The 9,490-nt window shown below is 47.0% G+C and overlaps 1 protein-coding gene and 39 non-coding genes across 43 annotated transcripts in view; all 40 read left to right on the forward strand.

Annotated features, from left to right (window-relative positions):
- Nucleotides 1-9,490, forward strand: part of itpr3 (inositol 1,4,5-trisphosphate receptor, type 3) — a 161,468-nt gene that overhangs the window by 35,609 nt on the left and 116,369 nt on the right. The window lies entirely within an intron of this gene.
- Nucleotides 57-129, forward strand: trnak-uuu (transfer RNA lysine (anticodon UUU)). The gene has a single exon. It is a non-coding gene; the product is annotated as a tRNA-Lys (tRNA).
- On the forward strand, nucleotides 303-375 carry trnak-uuu (transfer RNA lysine (anticodon UUU)). The gene has a single exon. It is a non-coding gene; the product is annotated as a tRNA-Lys (tRNA).
- Nucleotides 539-611, forward strand: trnak-uuu (transfer RNA lysine (anticodon UUU)). The gene has a single exon. It is a non-coding gene; the product is annotated as a tRNA-Lys (tRNA).
- Nucleotides 785-857, forward strand: trnak-uuu (transfer RNA lysine (anticodon UUU)). Its single transcript has one exon. It is a non-coding gene; the product is annotated as a tRNA-Lys (tRNA).
- Nucleotides 1,031-1,103, forward strand: trnak-uuu (transfer RNA lysine (anticodon UUU)). The gene has a single exon. It is a non-coding gene; the product is annotated as a tRNA-Lys (tRNA).
- On the forward strand, nucleotides 1,277-1,349 carry trnak-uuu (transfer RNA lysine (anticodon UUU)). Its single transcript has one exon. It is a non-coding gene; the product is annotated as a tRNA-Lys (tRNA).
- trnak-uuu (transfer RNA lysine (anticodon UUU)) lies at nucleotides 1,523-1,595 on the forward strand. Its single transcript has one exon. It is a non-coding gene; the product is annotated as a tRNA-Lys (tRNA).
- trnak-uuu (transfer RNA lysine (anticodon UUU)) lies at nucleotides 1,769-1,841 on the forward strand. The gene has a single exon. It is a non-coding gene; the product is annotated as a tRNA-Lys (tRNA).
- Nucleotides 2,015-2,087, forward strand: trnak-uuu (transfer RNA lysine (anticodon UUU)). The gene has a single exon. It is a non-coding gene; the product is annotated as a tRNA-Lys (tRNA).
- trnak-uuu (transfer RNA lysine (anticodon UUU)) lies at nucleotides 2,261-2,333 on the forward strand. The gene has a single exon. It is a non-coding gene; the product is annotated as a tRNA-Lys (tRNA).
- On the forward strand, nucleotides 2,505-2,577 carry trnak-uuu (transfer RNA lysine (anticodon UUU)). Its single transcript has one exon. It is a non-coding gene; the product is annotated as a tRNA-Lys (tRNA).
- trnak-uuu (transfer RNA lysine (anticodon UUU)) lies at nucleotides 2,751-2,823 on the forward strand. Its single transcript has one exon. It is a non-coding gene; the product is annotated as a tRNA-Lys (tRNA).
- On the forward strand, nucleotides 2,997-3,069 carry trnak-uuu (transfer RNA lysine (anticodon UUU)). Its single transcript has one exon. It is a non-coding gene; the product is annotated as a tRNA-Lys (tRNA).
- Nucleotides 3,243-3,315, forward strand: trnak-uuu (transfer RNA lysine (anticodon UUU)). Its single transcript has one exon. It is a non-coding gene; the product is annotated as a tRNA-Lys (tRNA).
- trnak-uuu (transfer RNA lysine (anticodon UUU)) lies at nucleotides 3,479-3,551 on the forward strand. The gene has a single exon. It is a non-coding gene; the product is annotated as a tRNA-Lys (tRNA).
- On the forward strand, nucleotides 3,725-3,797 carry trnak-uuu (transfer RNA lysine (anticodon UUU)). Its single transcript has one exon. It is a non-coding gene; the product is annotated as a tRNA-Lys (tRNA).
- On the forward strand, nucleotides 3,971-4,043 carry trnak-uuu (transfer RNA lysine (anticodon UUU)). Its single transcript has one exon. It is a non-coding gene; the product is annotated as a tRNA-Lys (tRNA).
- On the forward strand, nucleotides 4,217-4,289 carry trnak-uuu (transfer RNA lysine (anticodon UUU)). Its single transcript has one exon. It is a non-coding gene; the product is annotated as a tRNA-Lys (tRNA).
- On the forward strand, nucleotides 4,463-4,535 carry trnak-uuu (transfer RNA lysine (anticodon UUU)). Its single transcript has one exon. It is a non-coding gene; the product is annotated as a tRNA-Lys (tRNA).
- Nucleotides 4,709-4,781, forward strand: trnak-uuu (transfer RNA lysine (anticodon UUU)). The gene has a single exon. It is a non-coding gene; the product is annotated as a tRNA-Lys (tRNA).
- trnak-uuu (transfer RNA lysine (anticodon UUU)) lies at nucleotides 4,945-5,017 on the forward strand. The gene has a single exon. It is a non-coding gene; the product is annotated as a tRNA-Lys (tRNA).
- Nucleotides 5,191-5,263, forward strand: trnak-uuu (transfer RNA lysine (anticodon UUU)). Its single transcript has one exon. It is a non-coding gene; the product is annotated as a tRNA-Lys (tRNA).
- Nucleotides 5,437-5,509, forward strand: trnak-uuu (transfer RNA lysine (anticodon UUU)). The gene has a single exon. It is a non-coding gene; the product is annotated as a tRNA-Lys (tRNA).
- On the forward strand, nucleotides 5,683-5,755 carry trnak-uuu (transfer RNA lysine (anticodon UUU)). Its single transcript has one exon. It is a non-coding gene; the product is annotated as a tRNA-Lys (tRNA).
- Nucleotides 5,929-6,001, forward strand: trnak-uuu (transfer RNA lysine (anticodon UUU)). Its single transcript has one exon. It is a non-coding gene; the product is annotated as a tRNA-Lys (tRNA).
- Nucleotides 6,175-6,247, forward strand: trnak-uuu (transfer RNA lysine (anticodon UUU)). The gene has a single exon. It is a non-coding gene; the product is annotated as a tRNA-Lys (tRNA).
- Nucleotides 6,421-6,493, forward strand: trnak-uuu (transfer RNA lysine (anticodon UUU)). Its single transcript has one exon. It is a non-coding gene; the product is annotated as a tRNA-Lys (tRNA).
- On the forward strand, nucleotides 6,667-6,739 carry trnak-uuu (transfer RNA lysine (anticodon UUU)). The gene has a single exon. It is a non-coding gene; the product is annotated as a tRNA-Lys (tRNA).
- trnak-uuu (transfer RNA lysine (anticodon UUU)) lies at nucleotides 6,913-6,985 on the forward strand. Its single transcript has one exon. It is a non-coding gene; the product is annotated as a tRNA-Lys (tRNA).
- On the forward strand, nucleotides 7,149-7,221 carry trnak-uuu (transfer RNA lysine (anticodon UUU)). Its single transcript has one exon. It is a non-coding gene; the product is annotated as a tRNA-Lys (tRNA).
- Nucleotides 7,395-7,467, forward strand: trnak-uuu (transfer RNA lysine (anticodon UUU)). The gene has a single exon. It is a non-coding gene; the product is annotated as a tRNA-Lys (tRNA).
- trnak-uuu (transfer RNA lysine (anticodon UUU)) lies at nucleotides 7,641-7,713 on the forward strand. The gene has a single exon. It is a non-coding gene; the product is annotated as a tRNA-Lys (tRNA).
- On the forward strand, nucleotides 7,887-7,959 carry trnak-uuu (transfer RNA lysine (anticodon UUU)). Its single transcript has one exon. It is a non-coding gene; the product is annotated as a tRNA-Lys (tRNA).
- Nucleotides 8,133-8,205, forward strand: trnak-uuu (transfer RNA lysine (anticodon UUU)). Its single transcript has one exon. It is a non-coding gene; the product is annotated as a tRNA-Lys (tRNA).
- trnak-uuu (transfer RNA lysine (anticodon UUU)) lies at nucleotides 8,379-8,451 on the forward strand. Its single transcript has one exon. It is a non-coding gene; the product is annotated as a tRNA-Lys (tRNA).
- trnak-uuu (transfer RNA lysine (anticodon UUU)) lies at nucleotides 8,625-8,697 on the forward strand. The gene has a single exon. It is a non-coding gene; the product is annotated as a tRNA-Lys (tRNA).
- trnak-uuu (transfer RNA lysine (anticodon UUU)) lies at nucleotides 8,871-8,943 on the forward strand. Its single transcript has one exon. It is a non-coding gene; the product is annotated as a tRNA-Lys (tRNA).
- On the forward strand, nucleotides 9,117-9,189 carry trnak-uuu (transfer RNA lysine (anticodon UUU)). Its single transcript has one exon. It is a non-coding gene; the product is annotated as a tRNA-Lys (tRNA).
- Nucleotides 9,363-9,435, forward strand: trnak-uuu (transfer RNA lysine (anticodon UUU)). Its single transcript has one exon. It is a non-coding gene; the product is annotated as a tRNA-Lys (tRNA).

Here is a 9,490-nt window from a genome sequence, read left to right on the forward strand (position 1 = left end):
CTGAGCAGGGTTCCTCTGCCAGAATCACGTTTGCAACAATCCATTCAGTTTTCGAAGCCAGGATAGCTCAGTCGGTAGAGCATCAGACTTTTAATCTGAGGGTCCAGGGTTCAAGTCCCTGTTCAGGCTTGAAGTTTAGCGGAACTGTGAAGTTTAGCACAACTGTGACCTTCCCGTAAAGTTCCTGACTCTTGAGCCAGTTCCAAACCAAGCTTTACCCTTCCCAAAGCTTTTATGCTTCTTCCTCTGAGCAGGGTTCCTCTGCCAGAATCACGTTTGCAACAATCCATTCAGTTTTCGAAGCCTGGATAGCTCAGTCGGTAGAGCATCAGACTTTTAATCTGAGGGTCCAGGGTTCAAGTCCCTGTTCAGGCTTGAAGTTTAGTGGAACTCTGACCTTCCTGTCAAGTTTTAACTATTGTTTGTCCTGAATCAGTTCCAAACCAAGCTTTACCCTTCCGAAAGCTGTTATGCTTCTTCTTCTGAGCAGGGTTCCTCTGCCAGAATCACGTTTGCAACAATCCATTCAGTTTTCGAAGCTTGGATAGCTCAGTCGGTAGAGCATCAGACTTTTAATCTGAGGGTCCAGGGTTCAAGTCCCTGTTCAGGCTTGAAGTTTAGCGGAACTGTGAAGTTTAGCACAACTGTGACCTTCCCGTAAAGTTCCTGACTCTTGAGCCAGTTCCAAACCAAGCTTTACCCTTCCGAAAGCTGTTATGCTTCTTCTTCTGAGCAGGGTTCCTCTGCCAGAATCACGTCTGCAACAATCCATTCAGTTTTCGAAGCCTGGATAGCTCAGTCGGTAGAGCATCAGACTTTTAATCTGAGGGTCCAGGGTTCAAGTCCCTGTTCAGGCTTGAAGTTTAGCGGAACTGTGAAGTTTAGCACAACTGTGACCTTGCCGTAAAGTTCCTGACTCTTGAGCCAGTTCCAAACCAAGCTTTACCCTTCCGAAAGCTGTTATGCTTCTTCTTCTGAGCAGGGTTCCTCTGCCAGAATCACGTTTGCAACAATCCATTCAGTTTTCGAAGCCTGGATAGCTCAGTCGGTAGAGCATCAGACTTTTAATCTGAGGGTCCAGGGGTCAAGTCCCTGTTCAGGCTTGAAGTTTAGCGGAACTGTGAAGTTTAGCACAACTGTGACCTTCCCGTAAAGTTCCTGACTCTTGAGCCAGTTCCAAACCAAGCTTTACCCTTCCGAAAGCTGTTATGATTCTTCTTCTGAGCAGGGTTCCTCTGCCAGAATCACGTTTGCAACAATCCATTCAGTTTTCGAAGCCTGGATAGCTCAGTCGGTAGAGCATCAGACTTTTAATCTGAGGGTCCAGGGTTCAAGTCCCTGTTCAGGCTTGAAGTTTAGCGGAACTGTGAAGTTTAGCACAACTGTGACCTTCCCGTAAAGTTCATGACTCTTGAGCCAGTTCCAAACCAAGCTTTACCCTTCCGAAAGCTGTTATGCTTCTTCTTCTGAGCAGGGTTCCTCTGCCAGAATCACGTTTGCAACAATCCATTCAGTTTTCGAAGCCAGGATAGCTCAGTCGGTAGAGCATCAGACTTTTAATCTGAGGGTCCAGGGTTCAAGTCCCTGTTCAGGCTTGAAGTTTAGCGGAACTGTGAAGTTTAGCACAACTGTGACCTTCCCGTAAAGTTCCTGACTCTTGAGCCAGTTCCAAACCAAGCTTTACCCTTCCCAAAGCTTTTATGCTTCTTCCTCTGAGCAGGGTTCCTCTGCCAGAATCACGTTTGCAACAATCCATTCAGTTTTCGAAGCCTGGATAGCTCAGTCGGTAGAGCATCAGACTTTTAATCTGAGGGTCCAGGGTTCAAGTCCCTGTTCAGGCTTGAAGTTTAGCGGAACTGTGAAGTTTAGCACAACTGTGACCTTCCCGTAAAGTTCCTGACTCTTGAGCCAGTTCCAAACCAAGCTTTACCCTTCCCAAAGCTTTTATGCTTCTTCCTCTGAGCAGGGTTCCTCTGCCAGAATCACGTTTGCAACAATCCATTCAGTTTTCGAAGCCTGGATAGCTCAGTCGGTAGAGCATCAGACTTTTAATCTGAGGGTCCAGGGTTCAAGTCCCTGTTCAGGCTTGAAGTTTAGCGGAACTGTGAAGTTGAGCACAACTGTGACCTTCCCGTAAAGTTCCTGACTCTTGAGCCAGTTCCAAACCAAGCTTTACCCTTCCGAAAGCTGTTATGCTTCTTCTTCTGAGCAGGGTTCCTCTGCCAGAATCACGTTTGCAACAATCCATTCAGTTTTCGAAGCCTGGATAGCTCAGTCGGTAGAGCATCAGACTTTTAATCTGAGGGTCCAGGGTTCAAGTCCCTGTTCAGGCTTGAAGTTTAGCGGAACTGTGAAGTTTAGCACAACTGTGACCTTGCCGTAAAGTTCCTGACTCTTGAGCCAGTTCCAAACCAAGCTTTACCCTTCCGAAAGCTGTTATGCTTCTTCCTGAGCAGGGTTCCTCCGCCAGAATCACGTCTGCAACAATCCATTCAGTTTTCGAAGCCTGGATAGCTCAGTCGGTAGAGCATCAGACTTTTAATCTGAGGGTCCAGGGTTCAAGTCCCTGTTCAGGCTTGAAGTTTAGCGGAACTGTGAAGTTTAGCACAACTGTGACCTTCCCGTAAAGTTCCTGACTCTTGAGCCAGTTCCAAACCAAGCTTTACCCTTCCCAAAGCTTTTATGCTTCTTCCTCTGAGCAGGGTTCCTCTGCCAGAATCACGTTTGCAACAATCCATTCAGTTTTCGAAGCCTGGATAGCTCAGTCGGTAGAGCATCAGACTTTTAATCTGAGGGTCCAGGGGTCAAGTCCCTGTTCAGGCTTGAAGTTTAGCGGAACTGTGAAGTTTAGCACAACTGTGACCTTCCCGTAAAGTTCATGACTCTTGAGCCAGTTCCAAACCAAGCTTTACCCTTCCGAAAGCTGTTATGCTTCTTCTTCTGAGCAGGGTTCCTCTGCCAGAATCACGTTTGCAACAATCCATTCAGTTTTCGAAGCCAGGATAGCTCAGTCGGTAGAGCATCAGACTTTTAATCTGAGGGTCCAGGGTTCAAGTCCCTGTTCAGGCTTGAAGTTTAGCGGAACTGTGAAGTTTAGCACAACTGTGACCTTCCCGTAAAGTTCCTGACTCTTGAGCCAGTTCCAAACCAAGCTTTACCCTTCCCAAAGCTTTTATGCTTCTTCCTCTGAGCAGGGTTCCTCTGCCAGAATCACGTTTGCAACAATCCATTCAGTTTTCGAAGCCTGGTTAGCTCAGTCGGTAGAGCATCAGACTTTTAATCTGAGGGTCCAGGGTTCAAGTCCCTGTTCAGGCTTGAAGTTTAGTGGAACTCTGACCTTCCTGTCAAGTTTTAACTATTGTTTGTCCTGAATCAGTTCCAAACCAAGCTTTACCCTTCCGAAAGCTGTTATGCTTCTTCTTCTGAGCAGGGTTCCTCTGCCAGAATCACGTTTGCAACAATCCATTCAGTTTTCGAAGCCTGGATAGCTCAGTTGGTAGAGCATCAGACTTTTAATCTGAGGGTCCAGGGTTCAAGTCCCTGTTCAGGCTTGAAGTTTAGCGGAACTGTGAAGTTTAGCACAACTGTGACCTTCCCGTAAAGTTCATGACTCTTGAGCCAGTTCCAAACCAAGCTTTACCCTTCCGAAAGCTGTTATGCTTCTTCTTCTGAGCAGGGTTCCTCTGCCAGAATCACGTTTGCAACAATCCATTCAGTTTTCGAAGCCTGGATAGCTCAGTCGGTAGAGCATCAGACTTTTAATCTGAGGGTCCAGGGTTCAAGTCCCTGTTCAGGCTTGAAGTTTAGCGGAACTGTGAAGTTTAGCACAACTGTGACCTTCCCGTAAAGTTCCTGACTCTTGAGCCAGTTCCAAACCAAGCTTTACCCTTCCCAAAGCTTTTATGCTTCTTCCTCTGAGCAGGGTTCCTCTGCCAGAATCACGTTTGCAACAATCCATTCAGTTTTCGAAGCCTGGATAGCTCAGTCGGTAGAGCATCAGACTTTTAATCTGAGGGTCCAGGGGTCAAGTCCCTGTTCAGGCTTGAAGTTTAGCGGAACTGTGAAGTTTAGCACAACTGTGACCTTCCCGTAAAGTTCCTGACTCTTGAGCCAGTTCCAAACCAAGCTTTACCCTTCCGAAAGCTGTTATGATTCTTCTTCTGAGCAGGGTTCCTCTGCCAGAATCACGTTTGCAACAATCCATTCAGTTTTCGAAGCCTGGATAGCTCAGTCGGTAGAGCATCAGACTTTTAATCTGAGGGTCCAGGGTTCAAGTCCCTGTTCAGGCTTGAAGTTTAGCGGAACTGTGAAGTTTAGCACAACTGTGACCTTCCCGTAAAGTTCATGACTCTTGAGCCAGTTCCAAACCAAGCTTTACCCTTCCGAAAGCTGTTATGCTTCTTCTTCTGAGCAGGGTTCCTCTGCCAGAATCACGTTTGCAACAATCCATTCAGTTTTCGAAGCCAGGATAGCTCAGTCGGTAGAGCATCAGACTTTTAATCTGAGGGTCCAGGGTTCAAGTCCCTGTTCAGGCTTGAAGTTTAGCGGAACTGTGAAGTTTAGCACAACTGTGACCTTCCCGTAAAGTTCCTGACTCTTGAGCCAGTTCCAAACCAAGCTTTACCCTTCCCAAAGCTTTTATGCTTCTTCCTCTGAGCAGGGTTCCTCTGCCAGAATCACGTTTGCAACAATCCATTCAGTTTTCGAAGCCTGGATAGCTCAGTCGGTAGAGCATCAGACTTTTAATCTGAGGGTCCAGGGTTCAAGTCCCTGTTCAGGCTTGAAGTTTAGTGGAACTCTGACCTTCCTGTCAAGTTTTAACTATTGTTTGTCCTGAATCAGTTCCAAACCAAGCTTTACCCTTCCGAAAGCTGTTATGCTTCTTCTTCTGAGCAGGGTTCCTCTGCCAGAATCACGTTTGCAACAATCCATTCAGTTTTCGAAGCTTGGATAGCTCAGTCGGTAGAGCATCAGACTTTTAATCTGAGGGTCCAGGGTTCAAGTCCCTGTTCAGGCTTGAAGTTTAGCGGAACTGTGAAGTTTAGCACAACTGTGACCTTCCCGTAAAGTTCATGACTCTTGAGCCAGTTCCAAACCAAGCTTTACCCTTCCGAAAGCTGTTATGCTTCTTCTTCTGAGCAGGGTTCCTCTGCCAGAATCACGTTTGCAACAATCCATTCAGTTTTCGAAGCCTGGATAGCTCAGTCGGTAGAGCATCAGACTTTTAATCTGAGGGTCCAGGGTTCAAGTCCCTGTTCAGGCTTGAAGTTTAGCGGAACTGTGAAGTTTAGCACAACTGTGACCTTCCCGTAAAGTTCCTGACTCTTGAGCCAGTTCCAAACCAAGCTTTACCCTTCCCAAAGCTTTTATGCTTCTTCCTCTGAGCAGGGTTCCTCTGCCAGAATCACGTTTGCAACAATCCATTCAGTTTTCGAAGCCTGGATAGCTCAGTCGGTAGAGCATCAGACTTTTAATCTGAGGGTCCAGGGGTCAAGTCCCTGTTCAGGCTTGAAGTTTAGCGGAACTGTGAAGTTTAGCACAACTGTGACCTTCCCGTAAAGTTCCTGACTCTTGAGCCAGTTCCAAACCAAGCTTTACCCTTCCCAAAGCTTTTATGCTTCTTCCTCTGAGCAGGGTTCCTCTGCCAGAATCACGTTTGCAACAATCCATTCAGTTTTCGAAGCCTGGATAGCTCAGTCGGTAGAGCATCAGACTTTTAATCTGAGGGTCCAGGGTTCAAGTCCCTGTTCAGGCTTGAAGTTTAGCGGAACTGTGAAGTTGAGCACAACTGTGACCTTCCCGTAAAGTTCCTGACTCTTGAGCCAGTTCCAAACCAAGCTTTACCCTTCCGAAAGCTGTTATGCTTCTTCTTCTGAGCAGGGTTCCTCTGCCAGAATCACGTCTGCAACAATCCATTCAGTTTTCGAAGCCTGGATAGCTCAGTCGGTAGAGCATCAGACTTTTAATCTGAGGGTCCAGGGTTCAAGTCCCTGTTCAGGCTTGAAGTTTAGCGGAACTGTGAAGTTTAGCACAACTGTGACCTTGCCGTAAAGTTCCTGACTCTTGAGCCAGTTCCAAACCAAGCTTTACCCTTCCGAAAGCTGTTATGCTTCTTCTTCTGAGCAGGGTTCCTCTGCCAGAATCACGTTTGCAACAATCCATTCAGTTTTCGAAGCCTGGATAGCTCAGTCGGTAGAGCATCAGACTTTTAATCTGAGGGTCCAGGGGTCAAGTCCCTGTTCAGGCTTGAAGTTTAGCGGAACTGTGAAGTTTAGCACAACTGTGACCTTCCCGTAAAGTTCCTGACTCTTGAGCCAGTTCCAAACCAAGCTTTACCCTTCCGAAAGCTGTTATGATTCTTCTTCTGAGCAGGGTTCCTCTGCCAGAATCACGTTTGCAACAATCCATTCAGTTTTCGAAGCCTGGATAGCTCAGTCGGTAGAGCATCAGACTTTTAATCTGAGGGTCCAGGGTTCAAGTCCCTGTTCAGGCTTGAAGTTTAGCGGAACTGTGAAGTTTAGCACAACTGTGACCTTCCCGTAAAGTTCATGACTCTTGAGCCAGTTCCAAACCAAGCTTTACCCTTCCGAAAGCTGTTATGCTTCTTCTTCTGAGCAGGGTTCCTCTGCCAGAATCACGTTTGCAACAATCCATTCAGTTTTCGAAGCCAGGATAGCTCAGTCGGTAGAGCATCAGACTTTTAATCTGAGGGTCCAGGGTTCAAGTCCCTGTTCAGGCTTGAAGTTTAGCGGAACTGTGAAGTTTAGCACAACTGTGACCTTCCCGTAAAGTTCCTGACTCTTGAGCCAGTTCCAAACCAAGCTTTACCCTTCCCAAAGCTTTTATGCTTCTTCCTCTGAGCAGGGTTCCTCTGCCAGAATCACGTTTGCAACAATCCCTTCAGTTTTCGAAGCCTGGATAGCTCAGTCGGTAGAGCATCAGACTTTTAATCTGAGGGTCCAGGGTTCAAGTCCCTGTTCAGGCTTGAAGTTTAGTGGAACTCTGACCTTCCTGTCAAGTTTTAACTATTGTTTGTCCTGAATCAGTTCCAAACCAAGCTTTACCCTTCCGAAAGCTGTTATGCTTCTTCTTCTGAGCAGGGTTCCTCTGCCAGAATCACGTTTGCAACAATCCATTCAGTTTTCGAAGCCTGGATAGCTCAGTCGGTAGAGCATCAGACTTTTAATCTGAGGGTCCAGGGTTCAAGTCCCTGTTCAGGCTTGAAGTTTAGCGGAACTGTGAAGTTTAGCACAACTGTGACCTTCCCGTAAAGTTCATGACTCTTGAGCCAGTTCCAAACCAAGCTTTACCCTTCCCAAAGCTTTTATGCTTCTTCCTCTGAGCAGGGTTCCTCTGCCAGAATCACGTTTGCAACAATCCATTCAGTTTTCGAAGCCTGGATAGCTCAGTCGGTAGAGCATCAGACTTTTAATCTGAGGGTCCAGGGGTCAAGTCCCTGTTCAGGCTTGAAGTTTAGCGGAACTGTGAAGTTTAGCACAACTGTGACCTTCCCGTAAAGTTCCTGACTCTTGAGCCAGTTCCAAACCAAGCTTTACCCTTCCCAAAGCTTTTATGCTTCTTCCTCTGAGCAGGGTTCCTCTGCCAGAATCACGTTTGCAACAATCCATTCAGTTTTCGAAGCCTGGATAGCTCAGTCGGTAGAGCATCAGACTTTTAATCTGAGGGTCCAGGGTTCAAGTCCCTGTTCAGGCTTGAAGTTTAGCGGAACTGTGAAGTTGAGCACAACTGTGACCTTCCCGTAAAGTTCCTGACTCTTGAGCCAGTTCCAAACCAAGCTTTACCCTTCCGAAAGCTGTTATGCTTCTTCTTCTGAGCAGGGTTCCTCTGCCAGAATCACGTCTGCAACAATCCATTCAGTTTTCGAAGCCTGGATAGCTCAGTCGGTAGAGCATCAGACTTTTAATCTGAGGGTCCAGGGTTCAAGTCCCTGTTCAGGCTTGAAGTTTAGCGGAACTGTGAAGTTTAGCACAACTGTGACCTTGCCGTAAAGTTCCTGACTCTTGAGCCAGTTCCAAACCAAGCTTTACCCTTCCGAAAGCTGTTATGCTTCTTCTTCTGAGCAGGGTTCCTCTGCCAGAATCACGTTTGCAACAATCCATTCAGTTTTCGAAGCCTGGATAGCTCAGTCGGTAGAGCATCAGACTTTTAATCTGAGGGTCCAGGGGTCAAGTCCCTGTTCAGGCTTGAAGTTTAGCGGAACTGTGAAGTTTAGCACAACTGTGACCTTCCCGTAAAGTTCCTGACTCTTGAGCCAGTTCCAAACCAAGCTTTACCCTTCCGAAAGCTGTTATGATTCTTCTTCTGAGCAGGGTTCCTCTGCCAGAATCACGTTTGCAACAATCCATTCAGTTTTCGAAGCCTGGATAGCTCAGTCGGTAGAGCATCAGACTTTTAATCTGAGGGTCCAGGGTTCAAGTCCCTGTTCAGGCTTGAAGTTTAGCGGAACTGTGAAGTTTAGCACAACTGTGACCTTCCCGTAAAGTTCATGACTCTTGAGCCAGTTCCAAACCAAGCTTTACCCTTCCGAAAGCTGTTATGCTTCTTCTTCTGAGCAGGGTTCCTCTGCCAGAATCACGTTTGCAACAATCCATTCAGTTTTCGAAGCCAGGATAGCTCAGTCGGTAGAGCATCAGACTTTTAATCTGAGGGTCCAGGGTTCAAGTCCCTGTTCAGGCTTGAAGTTTAGCGGAACTGTGAAGTTTAGCACAACTGTGACCTTCCCGTAAAGTTCCTGACTCTTGAGCCAGTTCCAAACCAAGCTTTACCCTTCCCAAAGCTTTTATGCTTCTTCCTCTGAGCAGGGTTCCTCTGCCAGAATCACGTTTGCAACAATCCATTCAGTTTTCGAAGCCTGGATAGCTCAGTCGGTAGAGCATCAGACTTTTAATCTGAGGGTCCAGGGTTCAAGTCCCTGTTCAGGCTTGAAGTTTAGCGGAACTGTGAAGTTTAGCACAACTGTGACCTTCCCGTAAAGTTCCTGACTCTTGAGCCAGTTCCAAACCAAGCTTTACCCTTCCCAAAGCTTTTATGCTTCTTCCTCTGAGCAGGGTTCCTCTGCCAGAATCACGTTTGCAACAATCCATTCAGTTTTCGAAGCCTGGATAGCTCAGTCGGTAGAGCATCAGACTTTTAATCTGAGGGTCCAGGGTTCAAGTCCCTGTTCAGGCTTGAAGTTTAGCGGAACTGTGAAGTTGAGCACAACTGTGACCTTCCCGTAAAGTTCCTGACTCTTGAGCCAGTTCCAAACCAAGCTTTACCCTTCCGAAAGCTGTTATGCTTCTTCTTCTGAGCAGGGTTCCTCTGCCAGAATCACGTTTGCAACAATCCATTCAGTTTTCGAAGCCTGGATAGCTCAGTCGGTAGAGCATCAGACTTTTAATCTGAGGGTCCAGGGTTCAAGTCCCTGTTCAGGCTTGAAGTTTAGCGGAACTGTGAAGTTTAGCACAACTGTGACCTTGCCGTAAAGTTC

Source organism: Pungitius pungitius, chromosome 1 (assembly GCF_949316345.1).
Source record: "Pungitius pungitius chromosome 1, fPunPun2.1, whole genome shotgun sequence".
Taxonomy (NCBI): domain Eukaryota; kingdom Metazoa; phylum Chordata; class Actinopteri; order Perciformes; family Gasterosteidae; genus Pungitius; species Pungitius pungitius.